The sequence below is a fragment of the Marmota flaviventris genome, chromosome 13 (assembly GCF_047511675.1).
Source record: "Marmota flaviventris isolate mMarFla1 chromosome 13, mMarFla1.hap1, whole genome shotgun sequence".
Classification (NCBI taxonomy): domain Eukaryota; kingdom Metazoa; phylum Chordata; class Mammalia; order Rodentia; family Sciuridae; genus Marmota; species Marmota flaviventris.
Window position 1 is genome coordinate 21,023,843 of NC_092510.1, and position 13,509 is coordinate 21,037,351.

The window sequence follows — 13,509 nt, forward strand, 5'->3', positions numbered from 1 at the left end:
GGAATGCTCAAATAGCTTTTCTGTTTGAGGCTAAAGGCATCAAGAAAGGAGACTTTCCCCTATCTCACCTTTTTCCAGTCCAAGACTTGCCTCCCAAAACTTTTTCTGGTCCTGGATCCTGTTTCCTTTCAAGATTGATTGACAGTAGCAATGTCCTTCAACAAGACAGTATTCCCAGAAAATGCTATTTGGTCCTCTATCATTATCATTGTGAAATCCAGGTCTGTGTACATTGATGTTACACATTCTCTGACCAAATGCAGTTCTTAGCCTCTCCTTCAGCATAAACACCTTGCAAATAGCTCAGCTCATGACTCTCATGAGCAGCAGCTTTAATATTCACACACACACATACACACACACACACACACACACACACACACACACCTCCCAAGAATAAGCCAAAAGCGCTAGTGTTTATGTGGTATTGGAAATGCTCTACCAATGAGCTGCATCCCCAACCTTTTTTATTTTATTTTGAGACAAAGTCTCACTAAGTTACTGAGACTGGCCTTAAACTGATGATCCTCCCGCCTCAGCTTCCTGAGTCACTGGGGTTATAGGCATGTGCCACTCTGCCAAGCTTTTGCAGCATTTTTCTGAAAACTAAGAAAGTTACCTTAAAAAACACACATCTGTCAAATACAGGTCAGCTTTGGATTGTTACTTCTTGTTCACCTGACTCGACTCCCAAATGCCTTCATTGACAGTTACACCTCCTTGGCTTTCACTCTTTCTCTCTTTCCTCCTCTCTCTCCCTTTCTTTCATTTTTATTCTCACTTATTTTCCTTCCTTGTTTATAGACAGTTCTGTCTACTAACTGAAAAAAATACTAACTGGGCAGAAAATTATTTAAACAGGCTCATGCCTCACCATAAATTCCTGGCTCTTGAAATTCACAAAGAAACAGGCTAGGATAGTAGGCATATTAGAGGTAACTGGAAGACAAGAGACTCACCCTCCAATGCCTTGGCAGTATGTGTTTTAGTCATCTTTCATCACTGTGACAAAATACCTGAGATAATCAACTTATGAAGAAGAAAGTTTTACATAATTCTTCATGGTAGAAGAGGCTACTAACCTTATGGCAGCCAGAAACAAAGAAGAGACTGTTACAGTAAGTAAACCTGCATTGACATATAATTACTGAATAAAGTCTGTAGTTTACATTGTTTACATTGGTGTTACACTTTCTCTGGGTCTTGGCCAATTATAATGACATATATCCATAAAGCATTGTATAGAATAGTTTCACTGAAAATCCTCTGTGCTCCTTTCAAACCCTGACAATACAACTGGTCATTTTACTTTCTCCATAGTTTTACCTTTTCCAGAGTGTCACATAGTTGGAATCCTATAGTATGCATCCTTTTTGGCTTCTTTGGGTGCATTTAAAGTTCCTCTGTGTTTTTCCATGGCTTCATTGTTCATTTCTTTTTAGTGCCAAGTAACATACTGTATAGATGTACTGTACTTGTTTTTACCCATTCCCCTACTCTGGGACATCTTGGTTACTAATCAAGTTTTGACAACTATAAGTAAAGCTGATATAAATATCTCATGTGGTTTTGTGTGGAAATAGTTTTCAACTCATCTGGGTAAATACCAAGGAGTGTGATTGTCACATCTTATGAATCTTATAGTAGAGTATGTTAGGGTTTTTGTTTGTTTGTTTGTTTTGTGTTTGTTTCTTTGTTTTTAAGGAACTGCCAAATTGCCAACAATAATGAATGAGCATTCCTGTTATTTCATATCCTCATCAGCATTTGGTGTTGCCAGTGTTCTGAATTTTCACCACTCCTTTTTTGAAATAGATTCTTGCCATTCTAAGATACATAATGGTACCTAATTTTTGTTTTAATTTGTGACTCCTAACAATAAATAATGTTCAGTATCTTTTCATATGCTTATTTACCATCTGTACATCTTCTTTGGTGAGGTCTGTACAGGTCTTTTGTCCATTTTTTAATTGGATTTTGTGTTTTCTTCTTGTTACATTGAAGATTCTTTTTAAATGATATTAATAAGTATCTTCTTGAAAATTCTCATTCTGATTGATACATTTATCCATAATGATCTGATACAACAGTATGAATCATAAATTGGGGAAAGTGACAGGAATGGGGAATGAATAGAGAAAGAAGAATTCAATTTATTAAGTTCCTCCTTTGTTTTTATACAAACTAGACATCTATTCACAAAGCTGGAAATAACAAACAGATTCTGACATCTATTATCAAAATTAAGTGGCCAGGGACTCTGAACTTAAAGTAGGGCTCTGCTGGATAATCATGATAATCTACTCCCAAAAGGAAGGGGATCTTATTCACATTCCCGGCTTTCTAACTTCTTATCTACCTTCACAAAAGAAAGAAATAAAAGACAGTGCATTTTTTTTGAACATTTAGTAATACCAAGGTAAGTTGATTCAGACAAACAACATTGCAAGATGTCTAAGCCTGTTGATTTATGGCTATTTGTAAGGCATGTAGGTAGTATATGTGTGAAAAAGAACCTAACATTTGTCCAGTAAAACTTCAGCTATTTAAATAGGTCCTGGTCTTTGTTCTATAAATATTAAAAAGCTGATTGTGTCTAGAGCTTCCCTATTACCATGGGGAGTTGATAGCCGCCACATTCCTGTTGCAGAATGATGTGCTCCATTTCAGGATGGAGTCTGCAGATCTGTGGCCTTCTTAGAGATGTCCCCATTGTCCCACCAACTGAGTGAGCAATCCATCAGAATGTACAGCTTACAGGGAAATAGATGTGAAAGCTCATTTCCTGAGAATGCTTGCCTCAAACTTCCCCAGGTCTTTCTTAAAGCAAAAACCGAGGTCAAACCACTTCCCATTGTTTCCAATATCTCAAATCTCCTGGTTGCCAAAATCCAAGCACCGTCCAACATAAAAGTGAGTCAAAAAGCCAAGCAGAGCATGCCTTTCCTGAGTCTCCCCATAAATCTCATGGTCTAAGTCACCAGAGACCAAATTCAGTCTTTAACTGAGCCATGTTTTGTTTTTATTTTTGTTTTTAATCAAAAGAGACGATCACTTTGGACAGTTCCTCGACAGTTTCTTATAAAGTAAAATATACACCTACCACATAACCAAGCAATTGTACACTTCAATATTTACTCAAGAGAAAGGAAAACAAACACCTGCACAAAATCTTACATATAAACATTCATGGCAACTCTGTTCAAAATAGCCAAAAACAGAAACAATTAACATGCGTAGCCACAGAAGACTAGATAATTGTAGTAAGCCCATACAACGAATTACATCCTAACAATAAAAAGAAACAAACTATTGGTATGTGCAGGAATATGAATGAACTTCATTAGTGAAAGAAGCCAGACCTAAAAGAATATATACCATAAGATTCCACTTACGGAAAGTACAAAAACAGACAAAACTAATTTATGGTGATAATGATCCAAATCATAGTTGCTTTTCTGGGCAGGGATCGACTGGGGCAAGGGATAAGGAAACTTTCTGGGCTAAAGAAAGCGTTCTGTATTTTGGTGGGGATGATGATGATATGGGAAAACACATTCGTCTAAACTTAGAAAACTGTACACTTAAAATCTGTACATTATGTTGTATATAATTTTTGAAAATAGTTTTTGGGGAAGTAGAAAAGAAAGAGGAATCCCCATACAGGCAAAAAGAAAGCAGTGGTACATGGTTTCCATGGTGATTTAAGCTCCATATTGGGTCTATGTGTTCAAATAAATTTTTATTAGCATGGGATTATTGAAAATCATCATCAGCCAGATGACAGCAAAAAAGATGAAGAGACAGACCTTCCAGAAATAATGTTCCCCGTGATTTTTTAAAAGCGCATTTTTCAGTCATTATCTTGAGAGAAAACAAGCAGCTGGGTCTCCTAACAAAGAGGTTTAATAGGATCCTGGAAAAAGAGGGGAGAAATTGAGGTGAACAATGCCTGTTTCTGTGCCAGTCACACAAAACCAAGCCTCACAAGGTGAAGCCAATGTCCCCTCTCTGCCAGTAACATCGTAAGAGGCATAACACTCGATAATGAGGGTCCCCTAATTATTGGCGTGATTGGAAGCATATTGTTCAAAACATTCTAAAACCTAAAATTGCAGCAGCAAATGCATTAAGGCCCTCACCCTCGTCTGTGAAAATAGACGCAAATGCAAAAGGAAAGAAGATTCGCAGTCTTTGGGGTCTCAGTGTGCATTGTCCATGCTTTCCCTCTTGATTCTTTCTGCCTCCCTTCCATTTCAGATTCATCTGGTCTTGAGTTTCAGAGTTTCCATGTGATCTCCAGCCTAGTTTGTTCTTCTCTTACCTTCTCCCCAGTTTTACACAAAATCAGCAAAATACAAGTAATAGGTGATTTGTAAGGACATCACAGAACATCTGAAAAGCAAAAAGAGGGAGGTTTGGGTTTTGTTTAGCAGGTTTTTCTCCTCGCCTGAGACTACACACATATATGCTATTTAATTGTAAAATTCAGATGGTGGATGATGGAAAGAGGGAGTCCAGTAACAAAGAAGCACAGAGGTGCCTTCTAAATTCTACTTAGACTAAATTAACTATGTGGGCAACAAAAAAAAGGTGCTGCTTTTTCCTTAAACACATATATTAGCAGAGATGCAGGCTAAATAAATCCAGTTTTAGTGGGAAATGGATTATGTAAATGTAATTTATAGCATTAATTCAACTTGTAAATTTAATCCACTCAAACACAGAAAGGTTTCCGTGCAATGAATATTTCTGAGGTTGTTTAATATGTTAAAATAAATATTGAGCAGCTGACAGAAAAACATGTTCTTCGCCTCACAAAAGCTGTTTTGAAACAATAATTTAAGTGCCTACTGAATATTTACAATCATGTGTTTTAAACTCTTAGCTAAATTTTTTTCCTAAAATATGTCCAAGCAGCAGGCAGATTCTAATGACAAACATTTGCAAGTTCGAAGCCAGTGTCAGCAACTTAGTGAGACACTGTCTTTAAAAAAAAAAAAAAGTGTGGGGATGTAGCTGAGGGATAAATTTCCTCTGCGGTCAATCCCCCCAGTACAAAAAAAAAAAAAAAAAAAAATGGACATGCCAAGAACACTTTAGGTAAACTACTGCCATGAGTTTTGGGAGAGAGAAGCACTTTTTAAAAAATAGGCCTATTTAAATATGTCATCTGGAAGCCTGCAAGAAACACACATAGGTGAGGAGTTTTATACCACCCCCAAAGCACTTGTCATTCACCATTCATGTGGCTAAAGCATTTTAATGGGAACAGGAGTGAGCAATTTAGAAGTGTTTTATTTAAGAATGTAAACAAGACTGTGCATTTTAAAAAACATAACGAAAGAGTGGGACAAAAATAACTCATTCTACTCTTTGGGGGAAAAGAAAACCTGAAGGATTTATTTGAAAGATTACTAGCTGGGAGATCAATTAATCCTAGTTTTGACTTGAATATGGAGACCACAATGTTTACCCGCCACCCTTCCCTGAATGTCCTTTTTCTGTGGCTTGGGTAGGATTATGAGACAAGAGCAGTTCACAGACTCCAGATTTTAACTAAGAAAGTTTTGTTGCTTTTTATATAGGAAATGATCACCCTTTCTCACATTCATAGTACCTAACCAGAAAGTTCCCTGAGGTAGAAAATGGAGGCCCCGTGAATGGTTTCTACATGAATTTCCTTCTTCCTCAAGTTCCTGCTGTGCAGACCTCTCTTGAAGCACCGATTACCAACTCCTTAAAAAAGGCAGAAACTGTCTTATTCATTTATTCCCCACAGATTCTTGTTAGGACAGGTAGGTTCATAGTGGGCATTGGTGAATTAAATCCATCTTCTTCCTCCAAACCTTTAGTATTGAATTATGCCCACTGCTTTATTCTCAAATGCCTTTGATCTCTAGGGCCTACAGAGAAGGAAAAGGAAGACTTGGTAAAATATCTGTGCTTTAAAAAGGTGTTTACTGGGAATACAGTCACCCCTCTTATCCAGGGTTTTGCTTTCCACAGTTTTAGTTAACCTCAGTCAATCATGGTCTGAAAATATAAAATGGAAAATTCCAGAAATAAGCAATTCATAAGTTTTAAATTATACACCATTCTGATTGGTATAATGATGTCTCATGGTATTCCATTCCCTTTTGTCTGGGTCATGAAACATCCCTTTGTCCAGTGCATCTGTATTGTATATGCTACTTTCTGATGAGCTACTTAGTCCAAGCACAGTTTTTAGATCTGTGGCAGTATCCCAGTGCTTATGTTCAAGTAACCATTATTTTAGTTAATAATGGCTCCAAGGCACAAACTTTTAGGACATTGTTATTATAGTTGTTTTGTTTTAATACTAGTTATTTTAGTACTAATTACTGTGCTTAATTTATAAATTAAATGTTATCACAGGTACTTATGTATAGGAAATACATTGTATAGAGAGAGTTCAGTACTGTATGTGGTTTCAGGCATCTTTGGAAATGTATCCCAAAGATACTATACAATTTCTAGCCCCCACTCTGGATTTTCTTGCAAAGATGCATGATGTGTAACAGGAGCAAGAACAGACACAGAAACTTGATAGATAAAGACATCTCACAGAGCTCATTATATTTGGAGAATCTATTGGACGATTCCTGGATGTGGGTAAGCCAGGAAAGACAGAAATAAAAAGAAAAGATTTTGATAAAGACCAAAAGATCATTTTTTAATATTTATTTTTTAGTTGTAATTGGACACAATACCTTTATTTATTTATTTTTATGTGGTGCTGAGGATCAAACTCAGGGCCTTACACTCACTAGGCGAGCGCTTTACCGCTGAGCCACAACCCCAGCCCCAAGACCAAAAGACTCTTAAAGCAAGAGTTGATTTTTTTTCAAGTGACACATCTATTACATATTAAAATCAAAGATTTTATTTCTTAAGATCTGCTGTCTTGAAATTTTAATAGAACTAATTGGAAAAAAAACATGATTTAACAGAAAAATCATCTCCATATATAGTGCTTTTTAGGAACATGTTATATGCAAAAAAGAAGCAACATTTATTGCCAAAGTCCTTTTTATTTTGAAATAGGATTTTGCTAAGTTGCCCAGGGTAACCTCAAACCTTCAATCCTCCTACATCAGCCTCCTTGGAAGATGGGATAACAGGCATGACCATTGAATCTGCTAAAATTATAATTTTAAAAGATTTTTTTAAAAAAAGAGCTAACAATCTTAAAAGCTAACTTGTGGTAGTTTTTAACTGGTCAATATCTTGGTATTTGCGATATTTCACAGTTTAATGCCCAGACTTTCATTGCTCCCCAGTGTTACTGTGTTTGTTCAGGTTGCATACTGAACAACTCTAGGGACATCATTCACATAAACTGCAATGTGAATTCTAGAATAGTGAAGGGTACAAGCTGCACAGGAACATATAGCCGCCCTCAGTCCCCTCACAGCAATTCTGAATTAGAACGTTGTTCAGTCTCACACAATCAGCATTTAGTAAGCTAAGCACTTGAGACTCAAATTTTTCTAAATCCAAAAATTCCTTTGAGCATGAATCCTAGTTTCTGAATAGGTAATCAAATGTGTATTAACACCAAAAAAGTGTGCTTTTACTTTCATAGAAGCAAGCTTCACCATAGCCCTGATTGCTCTGCTGGAATCAGGGACACGGAGATGCTGCCAGTGGTGGAGGCAACTTCCATGCGTGAGTTTCTGGGCGGACATGCATTTTCAAGGGGAAGAACAGATCTTGTAGCTAATCACTTTCCCTCCTGAGGGAAGTTTTTCAGCTGAGGCTGAAAAACACTAAATCTGCCTTTGTCCTGGGTATCCAAGGACAGATAATGTTCTGATGAAAATGTTTCCAGTCTTTTGAACATGCATATTTGTGTGTGTTTAGAAAACAACTCTGCAACGAATCATATAAATAATAGAGCAGTGCAGTATATGTCTCCCAGAGAGCTCAGGAAGCGTGGAAGGTATTATCTCATTAGGGCTGACGGCTGCCTTGGTGATGCAATGGAGTAGTAACCTCAGTTGAACTGTTATGTGCTTTAGCTACCAGAGGAAAGGAACAAATTTAAATTCTCCACGGAAGCTGTGGCTGAAATACGATACTGTGAGTTGAGCTGGCCAAGTCTTTGCAACCAGGACTCCTGCCCAGCATGCAGGAGACAACAGCAACTGTCAAGGGCAAGACCAAAGCACTCAGGAACTGGTCAGAAATCACCTGGACAGCATCTTTGAGTTTGGGTGGGCTGGCTGGGAATGGAAGGGCAGAGCAGGTAGGAATGACTCAGGTGGTTGGCAGAGCCACAGTGACCAGACTCCTCTTCTAGTCCCAGAGTGTAATTGAGCCTTGTGCCCTGCCCACATCACCTGTCCCATGCTGGGCAGTGGCTTCCAACACCAGCACCTGCACTCACTCCCTCCAGCCTTCCTCTGGCTCTTGGAACCAGCTCGGTCTCTTAATAACAGGCTGGAAATGCCATGGAATTAACACCCTCTGGAGCAATTGTAAACACCCAGCTCTCTTGGCACATGGTATCACCCCCACTGCCTTCAGCTCCAGCTGTCCACAAAGGAAACTCACTTGAAAACATACCATTCTCTGTCTGCCTTCCCTTCCCTGCCTCACTTCCCCACTCCTCTACCTATATTTCCTTCAGCAACTTATAGCAGCATGTGCTTCTGGAGGACCCAAATTAAGATAATGACCCATCCAAGAAAAAAAGAAAGAAATCTTTGAAGCCACAGATGTCCCTTTCAGGATTACACCTGCCACTTCTATTAGTCCCACTGAGGCAGAGACCTCCTGGGTAGACTCTCTGGGCGTAAGGTGTCCACAAACTCCTACCAGGCAGTAGACATGATAAACAGCAAATAGTGTTGTTTATGACTGTGATTTATTACACCAATAGCATACAAAGCAGAATCAACAAAGGGAAAGAGTACAGGGGACAAAGTGAGGGAAAAGGGCACAAGCTTCTGAAAGTCCTCACCCAGTGGAGCCACACAAGATGCACCTATTTTTTTCCAGCAACGGGTTGTGCCACCACAGAACCGTGTGCACATGCTCACAGACCAGACATGCCTGAGAGTCTGTTCTGGAGGTGCTCCACACAGTCTCTCGGACATCCACAGCACGCTGAAGAACGTACCCTTTGTTGTGTTTTTTTGTTCCCTGTTTCACCTCCCATCCCACACCATATTTCCTCAGATCATTCCCCAGTAACTGCTAACACCATCCACATGAGAAACAGTTAAGAAAAAAAAAAAAAAAATCCAGGGCTCCTTAATGCCAAATCTAAGAAACCTGTTCCATATTATCAACTGGAAAGCATTTCACCTAAAAATACTTCCCTGAAATATATTTAAATATCTCCTACTCATCCTTTCTTTCCAGGCTTGACTAACAAATGCCAGCATTCTGGCTTCTGGTATGTGCTTATGAACAAGGTGCACTGCCTTGCGGTTAAGTGCATGAGATGCCAGATTCTAAATCCTGCCCCGTGCGGCCTCTCAGAGTCATCTGAGAACTACAGAGGGGCTGCCACAGAGCACGCACTGAACATATGGGAGGTTCTGCTATTATTTGGGTAAGAGGTTCCATTCCAAGCTGGGGGAGGGAGTGTGGAGTCTATCTAAAATGTCACCCACCTCCACAACTTCCTCCTTTCAAGTGCTGCAGGATGAGAAGTCAAGAAAATGCTGTCCTGAAACCATCTTTGGTCTTTTAAAGTGCCGTGGAGAGAGAATACTCTGCTTCATTTTCTACATACCACCTCGGCTGAAAGAGACCTGGATGACACTGTAAATATCAAGTGCTTCTTAAGGTGCTGGCTAATGGCAAGGCTCACAACCTGAGAGGGCAGAGAGACCACAAGGAGCTAGTTGCCCAGCTCGTGCTAATCCTCTTCACTTTGTTTATATCTTTAAGGTCTACTATTAGCCCCTGCCAATGCTAATGCAAAAACTCTCCAGTGAAAAGAGGATGCTTAAAAAGTCACCAAGCTTCGTGTTACACACCTGTAATGCCAGTGGCTCAGGAGGCTGACCCAGGAGGATTGCAAGTTCAAAGCCAGTTTGGGACACTTAGAAGACCCTGTCTCCAAGTAAAATTTTGAAAGGGTTGGGGGTGTAACTCAGTGGTAGAGTGCTTACTGGCATGCATGAGGCCCTGAGTTCAATCCCCAATACCACATGAAACACAAAATTCATGACAAGATAGACTCTGTATAGAACAGTCAAAAGAGCATGGGGGGAGGGGGTTAGAAAGACCTTGACTAAAATCTTGGTTTTGCCCGTTAGTAACTGTTTCCTCTGGCAAATTTATTCTCCAAAGTGGAAATGCCACTACCTTCTTCACGGGTTGTAGCTGCAATTATAGACAGCAATAAAAAGGACTTTTCTCAGCACCTGGCATAAGGGATTGCTTTTATGACAGATAACCCAACAACTTAGTATTACTTATTTTCAATCTCTTCTGCCTTGGCCCTTCTAGAAATGTTACTAAGAAGAAACAAAACCATCTGATTAGACTTTCTTTCTTTTTATCCTTCTTCCTTTGTCTATTTAAGACTTCAACTAATGGGAAAGTAGCCAAAAGGATGTAGAATAGAAAAGAAAAGAAAACAAGAGGTCTCAATCATCCACAAATTAAATGTGCTCTTCTAAGTGAGCTGAACTTTGTGCAGCATCAAGTAGACAGATACTCAAAATGAAAAATATGCTTTATTTGTGAATCTCATCAAATCTTCAATTAGAGGCAGTTTTAGGATCAAGCAATTTCACTGGCACATGAAGGAAGACTTATAATTAAGTATTATGCCCAAGTTAACCCTTTGGAACTACCCAGATGTAAGAAATCTGGGTGGCCAACTGCTGATATGAGCCAGGAGCTGTTTTCCCTTTCTTCCATAGCAATTGAATTTCTTGCTGAACATATGATATCCCAAAATAAAGACTATATTTCTTACTCTCCCTTGCAGATAAATGTAGTTAAGTTCTGGGCAAGGAAATACAAGAAATGGTATATGCAACCTAACAGAAGAGTCCTTATAGGGAAGCCTCTCTGTTGGCTGGAATGTGGACATAATGGCTTGAACTGGATCAGCCATCTTGACCCATGGATGGCTTGTACTAGACCAGGGATGAATATGGAACACCATGGAGAAGGAACATAATATTTCCTGGTATTATGAATAATCACACCAACCATGGACCATTTATTCAGACTTTCACATAAGAAAAATTAACTTCTATCTTTTTTCATCCACTTATTATTTTGTATTTTCTGTCCCTCACAACTGATTATAATCTTAACTAATTCAGTCTGGATGTCACAGATACAGAATTGGCTATGAAATGTTGAATTTCTTGAATGTGTTGTATGCATCCAAATTGAGCATTAAGATATATTAGCTTGATTTCCTGTGTTTGTTGGTTCTACTATTAGCAGAAATTTCACTTTCTGAAGCAACAGAAACTATGTTGGTTATCACTTAAATAAAATTTGCTTTGCATCTATAAAAATCTCATTTATCTTCCCATTTGATTCTTGGGAGATGTGGATATTTAGTGGGTCTTTTTCCCTCATTATACATAGATGCTTTTCTTGGGCTATGACCATCTTTTCCAACAAATAAAAATCCTCAGAAGATATTTCCAGCTTTGTAAAGTGAAGATAGGGGTGGGAGTGGATAGTTTATCTCTCTGTAGCCACCCAGTAACTCAATCCTCAAATGTTTTTCATTTGAAACAGGCCTCCACTGTCTCATTCCTGCCCTTCTTTGTTTTTTGTTTTTGTTTTGTTTGTTTGTTTGTTTTGTGGTTTTTGTTTTTGTGGTTTGCAACAGGCACAGTTATCTGATAACACTAAGAAAAACCAAGAATGCTTACCTCCCTTCCTGTTTTCTTTCTTGTTTCCATCCTTTCTTTCTTTCATTTTTTATTCTATAAAGACTTTCAGTGATATACCCCTTTGAAAGACTAAGGAATTAATGAACTTTTGGGCGGAAGAAGATTCAAACACATCAAGCAAAATCTTTCAGGGTTCATGGACCCCAGGGAGATTTGTTAGGAACCACAGGTTAAAAACCTGGGCCTTTGAGTTTAGGCAGAGTGGGATGCTGCCTAGTTTGCAGGCAGCCTCAAACTCCAGCAGTAAATAATTATCCACCATTTACCATTCGCCCTTTGTGATTTACCTAGTACCTGAATGCCATTACTTACCATTTTTGTTTAAATTGACTCACCTTTTAAACTTAAGCTTCAGTAATAGCCATGAAATCACAGATCTGATTGTCAATTCATATTCTTTTTAATGTTTTAAAATGCATGGACATGGGCTGGGGTTGTGGCTCAGTGGTAGAACGCTTGCCTAGCATGTATGAGGCACTGGGTTTGATTCTCAGCACCACATATAAATAAATAAAATAAAGGTACATTGACAACTAAAAATAAATAAATAAATAAAATTTTAAAATGAAATGTTTTAAATGAAAAGTATATGCCCAAGTGCCATTGTTTTAGGTTGGGTTGAGACAATGATTACAGATCATTTATTTGAGAGGTGTTTCCAGGAAGCACCAATAGGGGACTGGGAGAAGGGAGAGAAGTCAACACTGGCAGCAGTAAAGAGCACTGGGCACTGGGACTGGGTCTCCCTAGGCATCTCTGAAAGAGGCCCATTTGGTGCCTTGGAGTTTTATCCGCTAACTCCCCTTCTTCGCCATTTGAAGACAACTCCCATGGATGTGTGTCGAGGCGGATTGTTTTTAAATGCAAGCGTATATTCGACCACACCAATCATCAAATAAAAACAATTATTGCAAAAAGTGTTGGGTGTGTGGGATTACCCCAACTGGAATTCAATGTACATTAATTAAACACTATAAGCAAATCACACAATCCTAGGGCAACCAAGAGACCCAAAATACCTCTGATGCCATGTGACTTCTCTTATTGTCCTTGTCTGGTGGTCCTCACCAGCTGATAGCTGGATGTCAGGGAATGGTGGAGTCAGTCCAGGGATGGACAGCAAGGTGGTCAGTCTCACCGATGTCTTTGAAGCAAAACTCTTCAATGTGGCAGGACTAGCAATTTAAATACAGTTCCAAGTTGGTGATGTACGTTGGTGACTGGTTACACCCAGTGAAAGTCAATGTCCATTGTTATGTCCAGTGAGGTGATGTTAATTGCAACTGGGTATGTTCTTTGCGCATGTCCATGGAGCTGTGCTCCCTATCAATTGTAACCAGTCTTTGCTAAGTGTGCCTATGGCTGGTGCCCCTTACAGCTCTTTATCAGTCGCAAACAGATATGACAAAGCAGTTCAGTGGCTGCTGTTCCATATGACCAGAAACTTGGTGAGTCCCAGCATGTCCCAGCATGTCTATGGCAGATGCTCCTTACAGTGTGGGCATAAACTCCCTGGCACTGCAGGCCTGCTGGGTAGGGTGGGCCAAGTCAGCTTCTGCAATCTGAGAAACCCTCAGGAAGAGAGTTACAAGAATTTGCA

The 13,509-nt window shown here is 39.2% G+C and overlaps 1 long non-coding RNA gene across 1 annotated transcript; it reads right to left on the minus strand.

The window, feature by feature from the left end:
- Positions 1-3,725: 3,725 nt before the first annotated feature.
- Positions 3,726-13,215, minus strand: LOC114108060 (uncharacterized). Its single transcript, XR_003585415.1, has 2 exons — positions 12,929-13,215; positions 3,726-4,395 (listed from the first exon to the last, which is right to left on the minus strand). It is a non-coding gene; the product is annotated as an uncharacterized lncRNA (long non-coding RNA).
- Positions 13,216-13,509: the final 294 nt, after the last annotated feature.